This window comes from Vanacampus margaritifer, chromosome 10, assembly GCF_051991255.1.
Source record: "Vanacampus margaritifer isolate UIUO_Vmar chromosome 10, RoL_Vmar_1.0, whole genome shotgun sequence".
NCBI lineage: Eukaryota > Metazoa > Chordata > Actinopteri > Syngnathiformes > Syngnathidae > Vanacampus > Vanacampus margaritifer.
Genome location: NC_135441.1, coordinates 11989975 through 12005980, shown reverse-complemented (window position 1 = coordinate 12005980; position 16006 = coordinate 11989975). Strand labels below are relative to the sequence as shown.

Sequence of the window (16006 nt, the reverse complement as noted above, 5' to 3'; positions counted from 1 at the left end):
TATCAAAATCTTTCAGATTCTTGATTGAACTGAACAATAATATTTAAAATCATTAGGATTCTTGTTCCGACTGAAGGTTACCATTAAAAATGGGGATGAAATGGTTGATTGAATAATTCGATTACAAGAAACAATTGGTCAGCCGTCATCATTTTTCCACACAGACTAATATAACTGTAGACTCGTGCATCACTCCAGGGTGGCACAATGGCGGCAAGAGGACGGAAAAGACAGAATGTAATGCAAATGGAAATAAATTTCAAGATTAGAAATAATCGTACAACATTCGTTAACTGCACAGAATAATGTTGAGTCACATCAGGACTCCAGATTAACTTTTTTTTTTTAAGTGCCGGAAGTGTAGATCAGAAGTTTGACAGTTATGAAAAAATATCAAATACCCAAAAAAAAGAGCTAAATTTACTGGTTGTACTGGCGTAAGTGGAACAAATTTTAGCGGTGAAATGCCACCATTTAGGGCCAGTCTGGAGCCCTGCACATATATATTTTTATTATAATTTTTTTCACTTTACATGTACAAAAAAGAAGACTTCCTAGGGCTCTATTTTCGTTGACAGACGCCCGTGTGCTTAATGCAAAAATTGGCACATCTACATTTTCGTGCCAGGGCAATAGCGTTTGTGAATTTGGTAAACCGCGCTATACCTTGATAGTCATTCCGCATCTGGCAATTTGGTGACAAAAAGTACACTAGATTTTAGACTCGCTAAAATCGGGTCTACGTGTTGACACGGGTGCTGTAACTCGCGAATGTGTGTGGTGTTGTAGGTCATTCATAAATATAACCAAATCTCGTTTTTTTAAATTCCAAACCAACAAACAATAATAATCATCTCACAAAATCATGCCAAAAATGTACAGTACATAATAAAATTATTTGCGTAGGCGTAAAAAGCAGGATGGAAGGGGATTGACATTTAACAATCTACAGCAAAAACTAGGCTGAGCTGAAAGTGCTTCCTGTTTTTGTTCCTCTTTCAAATTTATGTTCTTATCTATTACATAGTGTGCCGCCATCTAGTGGCTGACAGAGTAGTTACACCCAAAATAAAAGGCAGGCAAAAAAAAGTTATTTTAAAATTTAGAGAAAATTGCAGGATCACAAATCTAGAGCCTGCAATGGAGTGGTGTTTGCTTGAATTAAAAATGTTTTTGGGGGGGGAACAGATTTCAATTTACAGTATTTCAAATGGGGATAGTCGGTTTGAGATGCAAATGCTTTGAGATATGTGCAATGTCACGGAATGGATTAAACTCGTATCTCAAGTGACCATTTTAATTCAGATTCTTGTTATTAGACTTTTTATTTGTTTATCTGTCAGGCACCAGCTATAGAACACATTAAACTCAAGAGTGAAAATGCGCTGTGCCAAATTACAAAATTTTTGCTTTGGAGCTTATTTCCATCTGCAGTTCCTTTCTGCCAGATATAATTGCAAATAAATGTTGATGTTTTTCAGTTCTAGGATGATACCGGTCATTTAGGAAGCACTGTTCCCTAAAATAACCTGCGGTGACGTGGCCACTTTCCCTTCGCTTGGCACCGCGTCAAGAACTGGATGTCTTTTCCCTGGCGAGGGCTCAAACCCGGCAGCCGAGCCCGGCCGCGTATTCTTGAAAGGCAGCCAAAATGGCCGCCACCTCCCCTTGATTTGTGCGGCGCTCGCGATGATGCCTCGTGTCTCCCTCACAGTCGACGAGAAACAACCGATCCAACCGTCTCCTCCCTCACCCCACGGGGTCTTGTTTGTGGCTCTTAGGAGGGATGATGGACCCTCACGCTTTCATCTTCGCCATCGCTCAAGCTGAAGCTGTGCTGCTGTGATTTCCTTTTTTTATCTCGGCAGCGTCGGCCTGGCAAATATCGCTCGTGCGGAATTAAAAGCCTTCTGGCCCGCTCGCTGGACTGTGACTGATAACGCAGACGTTTACTGCACTGGTAACATTCTACCTTGACAAAGACACTCATCAATTACTTTCAGAGAGGTATTGGTCTCTCAATATTTAGTTGTACGACTGCACGGCGTCACAGTTATTCATTTGGAGGATCTCTCATAGATACACGATTACTCAAAATAAAGAGTGAGATTTCAGGATGAAGCTTAAATGCACTAATAACCTTTTATTCAACATTCTCTAAATGTTAGAATACACTAGATCCAACTGTCCAACGTTTTTTTTATTTTTTTATTTTTTATTTATTTTTTTATGTCCAAGGGTCTCCACTTGCCTTTCTGTTACTCTTCTGGTCACTCTTTTGCAACCTGCTGACACTGTGTGACACGAAGCTCAGAACTGGCCACTTCATCCTGTTTGAAGCTTCTACTGTTGGGTCTTGGTGTCATGATGTCAAAATGTGAACAGCATTGTGAAGAAGACTGTTTAGGGAATACAAGTTCTAATTGATCCAGGGTATTTTTAGTCAATCTACTCCTCGTTGGATAACAGCAAGTTATGCAAAATTTACGGAAAACTAACCAGATATTTGTTTGTTTTTTCAAACGTTTAAAGAAGGACAAATTAAGTTCCCCTTTAGTTTAGTGGAAATGGAAATTAAATGCAATTCATTTTTACTTTACAGGGTGGCGCTAATAAGTGAGTTCTCGAGTGGTTGAGTTGAGCTAGGAAACCAATAATTATATACATTTTTGCCAGAATACACACATATTAGGTGGCAGTAGAAAAAAAAAAGCTTTGCAATTGATTGCCCATCTGTCTACGATACTTTTGATTGGGCGAATTCCCTAAATGGAGTTGGACTGGACTTCCCTGTCAGATCGTGGGTGAAAATGATATTTCAATGAATTGGGCTCAAATGTGAGTGGAGAGCTTCACCACATAGGCTGCAAGCAAAATGTTCAGAGGCTACTTGGATGTGTAATTTCACCCTTGATGGAAAGGCACACACTCAAGGGAGCCATTTATGTGTATGCAAGCAATTAAAACGTCACTTTTTTCCCCCTAACATGTCCTCTTGAAAGGAATTATTATGCGTATGTATGTGTCATGAAGTGCGGAACTGTCAGGTCAATTCACCATCACACTGTTAAAAGGTGTTAACAGCCTTCAGTTGGCTTCCCAGCATCTGAATTGAACCCCTGCAGGAAGTCTCTGTATGCGAAGGTCCGAGGTCAGGATCAATCTGTGTCGAGGTCCAAAGTGAATGTTGTGGCAGGGCACGAACGCGTTGTTCTTCCGGCTTCTAAATCCTCCCCGTGTCCCGCTGCTCGTCATATGCCGAGTGTCCCGAAGAGACGATTTTGTGGGTTTCCATCCCCGCTGGGCTAAGTCATGCCGAAAACACTGTCGTGACTTTGCTGGGTTCTCGCGGCGGAACCGGGCTGTTGCTTTGGAGGCCATGTGCGTCTGGGCCATGTGGTGGAGGGGAGGTGGTCGGAGCAGGAGGTCCGGGCTCAACAAGGCTGCTGGTAGGACGGCTACCATCTGTCTTGTGAAAATGACGCCTCCATGGTGCTTTATTTATTTATTTATTTATGTTTACCTTCCATTTTTGTACCCGTTATGCAGATCTTGTACTGTAGCAAACCTGGAGTGTTTTCGATATTTCGTGGCTTGCTCAAAGGGCACCTCCAGAAATCAACAAGTTCCATTGTGAGACTGCGTTAAAGCACTTTGAGTACCATGAAGGTAGAAAAGATCTGTACGTGTAAGTGAAAGCCCATTTTAGCCTGTCCCTAAACCAGAGCTACTACCTTCTCCTCACGAATATCATTAAGGAATGGGTTCTTTGATTTCCACTTATTCAGTCATCTTTAAAACTTCAACTGTGGGTTCATCTTGTGCAAGGCTGTTGGTTTGATTTTCAGTTCAAGATTCACATAGCCATGACAACAAGCAGAGAAAGTGACTGTAATATGCATGCCAGCCCAGTAGAAGAAACGGGCCACAAGCATCCATAAAGCCGCATATAGTATATTGACATCAGTGTTGAAAAGACGCAATTTTGTTGTGTGCGTTGTAGCACATAACTTCCATGACGAATAAAGTTCTCATTAACACACAGGTAATGTCAGAGCATTATTGGAGATAACATTTTGATGACAAAAAACAAGTTTCACTTTGCTGCCAGTCCTGAGGTGGCATAAATCTTTTAAGGCTAGCGGCAATCGGAACAGCCAAAGCTAGCGAGGCTACTGTGCTCTTCTCTAACCAACTTATTTTTTGTACTCACAGACCAGCGCAGACTTCTGAAAATGGTGTAACCTTGTTGACCGGACATTTCACCATGACGGCAGCAGATGGGCGAGTTGAAAGTCTTCTGTAAATTGCCTGATTGGAAGATACCAAAAACATGTGATAAGCAATTAGTCATTTTCAAGCGTTAAATGTCAATGTGGAATAGTAAAGTTGACTAGTTAACTAATTAATCATCATTGTTCATTGTTTCCTTCCTCCAAGGAATTTGAAGTGCTTCAGGGTTTCAGTGTCTTGCTTGAGGATGCGTCAAAGTCAAAGGTCGACGGTGTATCGAACTGTTCGCCTGCAGCGCAACCCACCGATCCATTTGCTTACTAAGTTTGACACGATTCTTTACAACACTCAGAGATTATACTTGATCTCTCGAAATCCAATTCAGGATGCTTAAAGTAGCCGCGCTGAACGCTAACAACCACATTTTGTTGGCTCTCTCGCAAGTTTCAACAGATGTTCACTCTGCCGTCTGACACAGTTTGATAGTTTCCGTGGCCTAAATCTTGGTTGCCATGGCAGTCACTCCCTTGAAGCTTGCTTCTATCCCGCCTCTCTGTTGCTTATCAAAGATCCGCTCCACTCTCAGGAGTAACGTTGGGCTTGTTTTACCCGCTGAGCGTTTTACATTTTCGTTTTAGTGGGAGCATTTATTATTCTGGCCGGAGTTTGCCCGTCTGTCTCACCTCCCGGCAAGCGTCTGAGCTCAGGTGATGGCTCCAGGGAGATGACTCACTCACTCACTCAGTTCGCAGGCTGAAACCAAGCTTTCAAAGTCTCAATGTGCTGGCCGCAGCCGGGCTTTTTTTCACACACGGCTCTAGTGGCGCTGTCAGAAAAAAAACACACACACACTCTTACTGCCTTCATGTTGGTTGTGTTTTGCTTTCTAAGAGTTGTGTTTGTAAATGAGGGTAGTCAAACATTAACAGGAAGCTCAAATGTAAGAAAGAGATGTGATTTGTTTGTTCCTCCTTTCCTATGTGGTCTCCTTCGATTGTTTGCTTCATACATTTCACTGTGCACATTGTCGTCGGGTGCAATAGCAAAATGTTTAAAAACAAAACAAGTGTTCTTATAATAGAGGAGAAAAGCAGTGCGTTTGTTCCAGAACAGCAGCATTTTTTTTTTAAGGCTGTTGTCAGATAACTTCAAAATGTAGCTAATTCGACACCTTTAGCTCACTTTCTTTAGTCCGAATAAATGGATGGATTGTAAACTTGGACAGTTTTGCCACTGGTTGGGTTGCATCAACAAGAAAAAATGCAAACATCAGTTTCATTTGTCGCAGAAAATGTCAAGGGAATGAAGGTTTGAGTTTGTGAACAGTGATTGAAAAGTAACTAAAATCTTTCTCAAATTTTTGGGGGATCTTTTTAGCTGATGTAATTTGTTTGTTTGTTACAATCTACATTTTCACCGAGGGCACCAAATCACCTAGGGCCGGCCCTGGATGAATGGATGGTCATGGTGTCAATGAGGATCCAGCCAGGAGTCCCGAACTTAACATCCTGAGCTCAAGTCTAGCGTAAGGCGTGGATTTTGACAGACTAGACTCTGTTTTAGTATTTTCTCAGACCCACACAGATTGCCGCAAGTTAAAATTTTTACTTTTTCGCTGCATGGCAGAAGAAGAAATTAAGAGTCCATGCACGTTGCCGCAGTAATATGTTTATAAGGAGCAGCAAGATGACCTCTCAGTGTAAAGTTGGCACTTTGACCATGTAGGAAGATAGAATTTCGTAATTATATTGAGGAAAAAAAATTCTACAACATACCTCATGATAAACTAGGGTTTTAGTTTTTGAATAACTAATCTACTAAATAATCATGTCAACTGCAAGATTCCAATTGTGGGAATTGTGTGGGAAGGCCTCATCACTTTGAATTAATCCACAATCAATTCCACACGGTCAACAGAACTCTCAGTGATCCATTAATTGACCACTCCCACAAACATGTTCTTCCCAGAAACCCTTTGGGGGGGGGGCTTCACATTTCCATCAATGTTCGCTACCTGGGCACTCGTCCTAGCCCATATCGTATAACCGCCTCTTTGTTCGGCTGTGTGCATACGGCATGTCGACAGCCACAAACAAAACCTAGAGCTCAATTGCTGACGTCTGGCTCAGCGAGCAGAGCATGATGCGTCCTTCACGAGGTGCCAGGCCCTGCAACCGAGAGCGGCTCGGACACGGAAATGATGCCAACTGACACAATGGAGCTCTAATTAGTTTGCAGATGTGAAGCGAGTGGCAAGCGCCTCCATTTTGGGTGGCACGGCTAAATGTGTTTATAGCAAATTCGTTGCGGACTCGCAGGAGGATTAAAATAAGCATCCTTCTCACTTGTGCAAACACCTCAACAACACTGGCAACATCTCATCAGCACATCAGACGGAATGTGCAATGAGCACATTAAAGGAACCGAGAAGAAGGAAGAAAGTTTTTTTTTTATAGGTGTTAAATCCCAGGCTTCATTTGGCATCCAATATTCTGTTTGATGAACTTCTGATTGCAAATTTGAGTTACTAGATTGCTAACGACCACCAGGGTACCCCCGAGCTTTCTTTCAATCTGGAAGAAAGGAAGGCTCAAATTAAAACCATTGAAATGAGTCCAGAGGTTCAATCAATAACCAGAAGCACTTAACCCTGGAGAACCCAAGAACCCTTTTCTTCTTTGGAAAATTATGAATTATACATTAAATGACTGCTATAAATTCACTGAACACCAAAATATATGTTTTTGCAATGTTTTTTTCAATTTATTCCCTAATTTAGGATTAGGGCGAAATTTTACCCTTAGGGATTTAGGGGTATCATTTCGAAAAATCAGAATAACAAAAACTGTCAGTAAACTATTTAGAATTTAAGAAAATAATCAATCAAATGCACAGCTACATTGAACAATATAATTTTGTTTTATTTGTTGCATTTTAGCCATCTTGTTACCACCACTCTGGCTCATGTAAGTGCAATATTCATCCACTAGATGGCCCCATGCTGGGGTCAGAAGTGGCACTCTGGACTTTTGAAATTAAATTTGTAAAAAAATAAATAAATAAAAGGTCTTTGTTATTTGAGTAGCATGATTTATAGGGGCCAAATTTGACCCTGTGGGTTCTCCAGGGTTAATTTAATCCACAAAATCAAAGCCTGCAGAAGCACAGGTGCACAATGTCGTTGCAATACATGAAGAGAAATAAGTTGCTCTTCCAATTAAGTTAGGGATAATAACCACCTAGCACAAAATAGGGCAGCAACTATCAAATATGTTTAGAAAAGATGATTCTACTGATGATCTCATTGATTAATCAAGTAAATGGGCAATCCACAAAGTCACAGCCCACGGCACACTCCAATCATGACCAGGCTTGCAACACAGTTATGCCATCTAATCAATACAACCAATTCACATTTGCTATACTTTTGACCCCCATGGTGTAAAAATGAAGGCATCAATCGCACCCAGAGAGACAGAAGCGCTCATTCTGCTCCGCACTGATTATGAGCGAGCGCAGCCTGCTCTGTTATCATGGCTGCCGCACACTTCCGACATCAGTGGCACTTTTTTGTTGGACGAGACAAAGCCAGGGAGAGGCGTCTTATCGGAGCTCATCTACAGAGAGACAATGGCAGCGCACAAGCTTAAATGGACGACCATTGTGGAGACGGCAGTCGCTTAACACACTGACTGTAAAGTATGTCAAGTCGGTGCTCTTAAATGCCGATTTGTTATGCGCTGTCGTGAAGTACTGACTTGCTGCTTATATATGCGTAGGATTTGTATTACCATTTCTAAAAGCATACCCGTAAATGCAGATGTAGCTAACCTCATACACCGATTTGGCCAACGAATTCATATTATACTTACCATCCAGTTGACACACACATCCATAGAGATCCGGACGTCACGTGACTATTGCTCTGAACACGCCACCTGCGGCAGAAAAGTAGCGACGCCACGTTAATGGACTACAATGACGAGGAGAGATAAAACTATCATTTATCTGTCAACTTCCCGCCCAAGAGCATTGACACTCACTTTGATGAAAAGGATGTGATTATACTTGTACATACACGAGGTGGACAGGTTGGATGATATTATCATTGCCGATGAAGTGTCAGGAGTGCTTTTTTTCCCGACTCAGCGACGCTCTACGTAGAATTACTTACTAATTGCTTACTAATCTGATTTTACAAAGGCTTTACAAATTGTTACAATCCGGATTTATTTTCCCTTCATGTGTGGTCAAAATGTCATCAAAGTTAGCAGTTTCAATTCAAGTCATGGCAGGGTTATTTAGGTACGTTAGCAACTTAGCATCCGCTAAATCGGTCGACGCCACCGTCATTTATGCTGTAAAAAGTCTTTATGGACAGTTATTAAATTCAACTGTATAATTTCTATTGAACCATAGCAGGACAAACAGATTATTCTCCCCACATTAGCTTCCTACAAGCTAGCATCAGGCAAATTAGCATCTGCTGATTCACCCCCATGTACAAAGTGCCCTATAATGTCGTTTACCTTCATTTAATAACTATACATCGAGCTATTCAGTAATTGACTCACCTGATATGAAGTGATTGCTACACAAAGGAGGATCCCAAATCCTCCATCTTGTTGTTCACCTTTTTTATGGCTACTGTGATCCATTGGCTACACATTGGTTCCTCTTTTGGTAGCCTGAAGAATGCTCAAATGCTTTTTTGTGTGCCTCTCCTCGTTGTGGCAGCTGGTCCACAACAGCTGTCAATCATTGCTAAAGTGTAGCGTTTGCTTTTACTCAAAGTGGCAGATTAGTTTTCTACGCTGCCAAAATGGCTGCACTAACGGCCATTTTGGAATGCGTGACGTCAACGTCCGGATCTCTATTCAACTAATTTATCATCCAACCCACTCCACTATCCAACCATCCGCTCATACATCTTTAAATGTATATGGCTGACCTATCCGCGGATTATCTAGCTAGCCTAGCCACCCAAGTAACCCATTGATCAATCATGTATTCATTAAAATAACCCACTCATGCATTAACATATACTCCAGTCTACTAAAAGTGTACAACTGACCTAACAACTTAAAACTAACCTGTCTATCCATTAATCCTACCTATGATCTATTCAACCAGCCATCCATCATTCCACTAACCTTCACAATTATATGGCCATAGCTATCCATCATACTAATTTACCTACCAATCCATCCGTCCATAATCTAAGAAACAAAAGAGAACACAGTATCAAACTGCATCGAGAAGAGTTGTCACTTTGTCAAAAAGTGTGAAGTCATGAACGAGAACAAGTCTCATTTAAAATTCAGTGGCAATGTCATGCTAATAGTTGAGCTGAGAAGTGTTGATTAGTCAGTAGGGGCGCCAAAAAAACATGTACGCTAGCTTCTGTGCGTCTTTGTTTGAAGTAAATCCAGAGTGACATTGGTTGAGCGACACCTTCCAGGTCCGAGTTAGCCTGCTAAAAAGCTGGCACGTTCGCTATCCTCGGAGGTCACCTGCTTCTGCCAGCCAACAGGCTTCATTTTCCGACTTGTCACAAGCATTCACGTCTGGGCATCTCGCACGCACTCACAACTTGTTTGGAGCTGCGTCGGTGTGAACACAACACTGGACCTCTGAACACATCGTTCTGGGCAACTTGAGCTGGACAAAGTAAGCAGGCAGCTGTGGGCGTGATCATGTGATGTGTCAGAAAGCACGAGTGGGCCTTAGGCTTGGTGCAACTCCAACTGTATTTGTGGAAAGCGCTCACTTGCGCTAATATGTAAATAACAAGCCTGTCCCAATGGGATAACTTGTATTTATAGTCTTCTCTTTCACTGCATATTATAGATAGGACAAATAATTACAGTTATCCTGTCACTGAAACCACACTGTTTGGAGAGCACAACAAGAAAAAGGCTAACCATGCTGCTAACACATACCTCAGGTTTTAGCGAGTGTTGTTTCTACTTTGATGTAAAATTAAGTTTGTTTTTGTAGCGACACGCTGTTATAAGTGTTCGAGTGAGACATCTGTTGCTCCGCGGAGAACAAAGCGGCGATGTGTTACCACGGTAATCCCTTGCGATGATTACAGTATCTTTTTTTTCTTCCTCCCCAACTATTGCTTCATCCGTCACATCTCTAGAGCGTAATGATCGTTTTCTCTTATTACTTTAATCTTTAAAGTCACGGATAGCCCCAGATAGGACAGTGGTGCATCGAGCTTTGATGTGAACACACTGTGCAGTGAGAAGCGTAGGTGGGGGACTCGAGTCAAAAACTGAATTTTAGGAGTTTGGACTTGCTTGACTAAGATATATCAAAGATTGAAGTGCCTTTGACTTAGTATTCATTAGACTTGACTTGGACTTGAACTAGAGCATATGACTTGGCAAGGTTTACCTGTTTACATTTGAATATCTGCATTTTCAAGGTAGTGTGGTAGTTGTTGTTTGTGTAATGCGTGCAACCCAACAGTATGCTATGACGTGGCGTGCAGAGAGCACTTCCTGTGTCTGGCGTTTCCTTTGTCTGTGCCTGTGGTCAAGGAATGCTAATGCAAAAAGCAAACGCTGACAGGAAAATATTTGAAATATGATAAAAAAAAATTACAACCACAGTGTCTGGGACAAACTTGATGCTATTGCTAACATTAGCACTGGCGCGCGTGCTAGCTGCAATGTTTGCATTAAGGCAATCATGTAGCCCAAGGGATGGCAATTTAAACGATGGAAGGAGCCTCAGTGCTACTCCAGGGCCACAATTTGTCATCACTTCGTGATGTACGGTATGACACAAATGCTACATAATGTTGAACAGTTTTTACAACTTAAGACCGCTGTGCTCAGCTATACTAAACATTTTTTTTTCTTCAAAAAATTTTATTCCATCCCTGTCGTAGACGTTAAGATTTTTCGGGATATGCTCTTTTGTCTGCGCTTACGAGCACTTCTTTTGAAACTGTGCAATTAAATACATGAAATTACTGTGGCTTTTTAGCGCATCAGTTTCTTCTATGACTGATCAAAATCTTAGTCTTAAAGGCATTCCCCTTCCACAATGACGCATCTTCATTGAATAACAATCTTTAGTTTTAGCTGTACTGATCTCCCTCTTTGTTTTGATTGTAAATTGAGGCTATGTTGTCCGAATGTGCGTATTTTTTTAGGGGTGTGCCCAAAAAATCGATTCTCATAAGAATCGCGATTCTCATTTAGTAAGATTCAGAATCGATTTTAAATGTCAGAATATCGATTTTCTTTAAATTATTTTATACTGTCTTGCCTTTGTCTGTGTGTGCCTTTATTTGGAGCGCTGTTCATGTTGTACCCGATTTGGCCACTTAGGGGCAGTGTTGTTCCACGCGGTCTAATACACTGTTAAGTTGTCGCCACATTAGAGAGTAGAAGGAAAAAGTCATGATCAAGTTATTCCAATAAAAGTTTTTTTGCAGTGTGGAGCCATTCTTTTGAGTGATAAAATTGTCGCAAGTAGCGCGCTAATTAGCTTTAGCGAGTCAGACTGGAGTAGATCATTACAATTCCTTGCACATCTATAGAATGAAGCAAAAATCATTGTCAATCTAATTATTTTGAATCGAAAATCCCCCTTAATCGAAAATCTATTCTGAATCGAATCGCAGACCCAAAAATCAGAATCGAAGCGAATCGTGAGACATTCAAAGATTCACACCCCTAGTATTTTTCCTTAGCGATGCTCTTGAGAGGACCTGGATTCCCACCATTCAAGTCTGAGCGTGGGCCAGGGGTCTAATAATACCTGGCGCCGTCCTGGCTGACCTTGCCTTGACAGCCTTCCTTTATATTCGCCTGGCGTCGGATGTGCGCGCTTGCCAACTTGGCCTGATTGAAGAAAGCAGATCTAATAACGAGGCTGGGGTCGCGCCAGGACATACAGCTTACAAGCCATCCTCAGTCGAGAGATGATACGCTCTGAAAGTTTCACTTGAATATGATCATGGTTGTCCGTATTATCACCTTAATACAGAATTTCTCTCAAAGGACTGGCATAAAGACAAAACATTAGGTACGATTGCACAATCTAATAAGAGCAAAAGCAATAATGATGATAGTATTCCAAAAATATGAAAAAATACACAAATGTCACAAAATATTCACAAATATTACAAAAGTACGAACATTTTATGTTTGAGGAGAAAAACATAATACAAAGGATAGATAGAAAATACATAGTGTACAAACGTTTAAAAAAAATGGAAAAAATATTTGAAAAACGATAAGTAAAAAAAACTAAATAATATTGGATGAAAAATACAAAAAATATTTGAAGAGAAAGATGACAGATATTTGCCCAAAGAGACAAATAATAGATGAGAAATCAAAATATTAGACAAAAACTTGGCAAATATTACAAAAAAGTACAGCATTATCTATGATGAAAAAAAATATACAAAAATGGGGCAACATTTTTTTCACTAAATATTGAATACAAATGTATGAAGAAAAAAACAGAAAATTATTTTTAAAAAGACAATTTTTTTTTTTATTAAACAATAAAGACAAAACAACAACAAAAGATAGAAATATTACATGAAAGATACTAAATATGAGATGAAAACGAATACAATATTACTAAAAACACAAATGTATGAGGAACAAAATGTGGATATATTTGACTAGACTAATAGAAAAAATAAAAAACATTTGACAAACACTGATATATTGTTAAAGATAACTATCCCGAAAGAATTAAAAACAATACAACAATCGTAGTTGAAAACTATACAAATATTATTGAACTATCCTAATACTGTATTAGGACAAAATGCTAAATATTACACAAAACCATTTCATTACATGGTTTTGGTGGATAAGTTGTTTTATTTAATTTGAGTTGTCTTACCATCCAGTGGTCAAGATTGCTTAGTATAACATGAATGTTCAAAAAGTACTTAAAATCTTGTCTATGCAGAGCATTCCTGGTCTTTTTTCTTACCCGAGTATTTAACGCCTCATAGGAAAAACTCAAATGGATTCTCGCTTTACTTCTCGCTCTTTTGAAAAGGCGCTTTTGCCCAAGCTTCAAAGTGGCGCCGGAGTGGCGGCAGGGGGGTTCTGGTAGGCCCGTGAACATCAGAGCACTTGTAGAAATCCCCCAACATCAACCCTGCTAGCATATCGCTATATGACGGAACCCGCCGAGGGAATGGCAAGATGGGATTTGTTGTTGTTGTGCTCAATCGTGTTCCTTCAACTTCCATGAAATTCAACTATCCACCTTCCTAAAAACAACTTAAAAAATGTTTCGTTTGCTGGTTAGTATTAGTGTGCGGATGTCACATGACCAAACTCAGATAACAGGTAAGCTGTGATTGGTGGTTACCTGAGCTGGTTCATCTCATTTTCAGTCAACAGCAAGTTCAAAATGACTGCCCCCTGAGACGAATCAACAGGTGGATTTCTGCTTAATTCATAGTCCACAAATATAATATTAATCAGAATGCCATGTTTAAACTAGAATATATTACTGCAAAGAAAATGTTTGACTTAACTACCCTCCTTTATTGTCACTTATTCGTAACACAGCAACGCCTGAAAAGTGGAATAAAAAAATGTTTTGGTGCGGACAATTCACTTGCTGTCATGTACGCTCACCGACCCTCAGAGTATGCAGCAGCAGCCCAAATAAAAATAAATGTGTTAAAGTGAAAAATAGGCAGTGTTAAAAGGGTGAGAAATGAAGCTGCAGTGGTCAAATTGTCACCATCAGAAAATATTTTATATTTATTTTAAGTGTAACTTTTAAAAAAAAAAAACACTAATAAAAGTCATCAGCGTTTTATGTAATAAAAAACATGTATCAATAGTCTACATATAAGCAGTTATGCATAATATAAATACAAGCAATACTTACTATTATGCAGATGTGAATGTGAACTTCAGCAACAATAGCCAACAGCGTTATCTGTGAGGATAACATTATAAATAATGTTGACGCAATTAATGTGTAAAACACGCTACAGTTTTCCACAGCAAGTACATGAAATCCCCAACAATGATTCAAAAAGAAAGAAATGCAAATGAACGATCTGTGTCCTGGGTAACAAACAAAAACAAGCCGGTAAGAAAGCAAAGAGGTCAGAGTTCATCACAAATGCCGTGCTGGAGGACACTGATTAAGTTCATGCACGCACACACACACTCACCAAAAACAAAGCAAAGAATCAATAGCGACACACCGCTGCGTATTCGATAATGAGAACGAAAGCGGCCGGCGCTCACGGTTTTATTACACGCCGTTACATCATTAAAATGGAGGCCGCAGAAAAGAGTTATTCCTCCTAATAACTGTCACGCCGCTTCCAAGGCAGAATAAATCACATCCGCGCACACACACAGGCGACACGGTGACGCTCTTACTCTTCTTTCATCGTGCATTTTTATTACAAGGACGCCTCCGTGTAAATATTTGTCTTCTTTCTACGACTTCTTTCACGCCGCTTTCATAATTCACAACATTAGGTGCGCCCACAAAATGGGACATTTGGTGGTTACCGTAGCAACATGAGAGGGTCAAATGATTAGGAAGGGAGCTCTCAGCCTCATATATTTTACTTGACCACAACTTTGTTGATTCATTGAATAGCTCATGTAAAAATTAGACACTAAATGGGAAGTCAACCCCCCCCCCCCTCCCCCTAAAAAAATTGACAATATGTTCTATGCAGCCCCACTAGTCTAAATATGGTATTCTGGTTAATTTTGCATTAGTTACTGAAGATGACATCAATGTTGCTCAGGTCTCAGGTAACAACCAATCACAGCGCAGTTTCAGAAAACAGGTGAGCTCTGATTGGTCGCTGCCTGAGCAACATTGATGTCATCTTCAGTCGAAAGCAAGTGGCAAAATGGCCGACCCCTGAGATGGATAAAAACAGCTTGATTTTTCTTCATAAGATTCCAAAAATGTAATATTAATCAGAATGTCATGTTTAGACTACTGAGGTCACATATAACATATTATTGTCAAAAAATTATTAAGGTTGACTTCCACTTTAATAATGCATTTCCTCAAATTTTTCTCCAGAATTAATGTAATTTTGATGTCATTACTTTTTTTCCCTGTAAAAATATACAAATTTAGTATTAAAACAAAACAAAGAAAAACATGCAGGGACATTTTTTTTGTTCAGTTTTACATTTTTTTTACTCCCTGAGAACAAATGACTCACCCTGAGTAAAGAAAAAAAAACATAAAACTTCAAAGAAAATTCTGGTGGGTGAAAAATATATACGTACAAATATGACTTTAATTTTATTTTATGACTCCCTATCCCAATATGGTGAGAAATCTTTCTCGAAATTAATCACACAAATTTGCAAATGTCACATGACCAAACCCAGAAAACAGTGAGCCGTGATTGGTCGTTGCCTGAGCCCTTTAATGCTATGATGTCATTTTCAGGACAGCAAGTTGTAAAAGGCAATATTAATCAGAATACTGTACCTTGTTCAGACTAGTGAGAGCGCATAGAACACGTTATTATAAAGAACAATATTGACTTGACTTGCCCTTTAAAAGTTGACTTAATCACATAAAATAAAATAAAATCCCAAATTAATAATTTAAAACTGGATACTTGACTTTTTCTCAGAATTTTTTTTAACTCATTCACTGCCATTGACGGCTATAGACGTAAAAAATTCATTTGAACTATTTCTATTAGTTTCACATTTTTTTTCCACTCAAGAGTATGAAAGCCTAGAAAAAAAATTATTGTACATTTAGA

The 16006-nt window shown here is 39.8% G+C and overlaps 1 protein-coding gene and 1 long non-coding RNA gene across 2 annotated transcripts in view; one reads left to right on the top strand and one right to left on the bottom strand.

Annotated features, from left to right (window-relative positions):
- LOC144059297 (complexin-2-like) overlaps nt 1–16006 on the top strand; it is a 56751-nt gene that overhangs the window by 16461 nt on the left and 24284 nt on the right. The gene's annotated exons all lie outside the window — the stretch shown is intronic.
- On the bottom strand, nt 2089–10362 carry LOC144059204 (uncharacterized). Its single transcript, XR_013295598.1, has 3 exons — nt 8808–10362; nt 8106–8171; nt 2089–4311 (listed from the first exon to the last, which is right to left on the bottom strand). It is a non-coding gene; the product is annotated as an uncharacterized LOC144059204 (long non-coding RNA).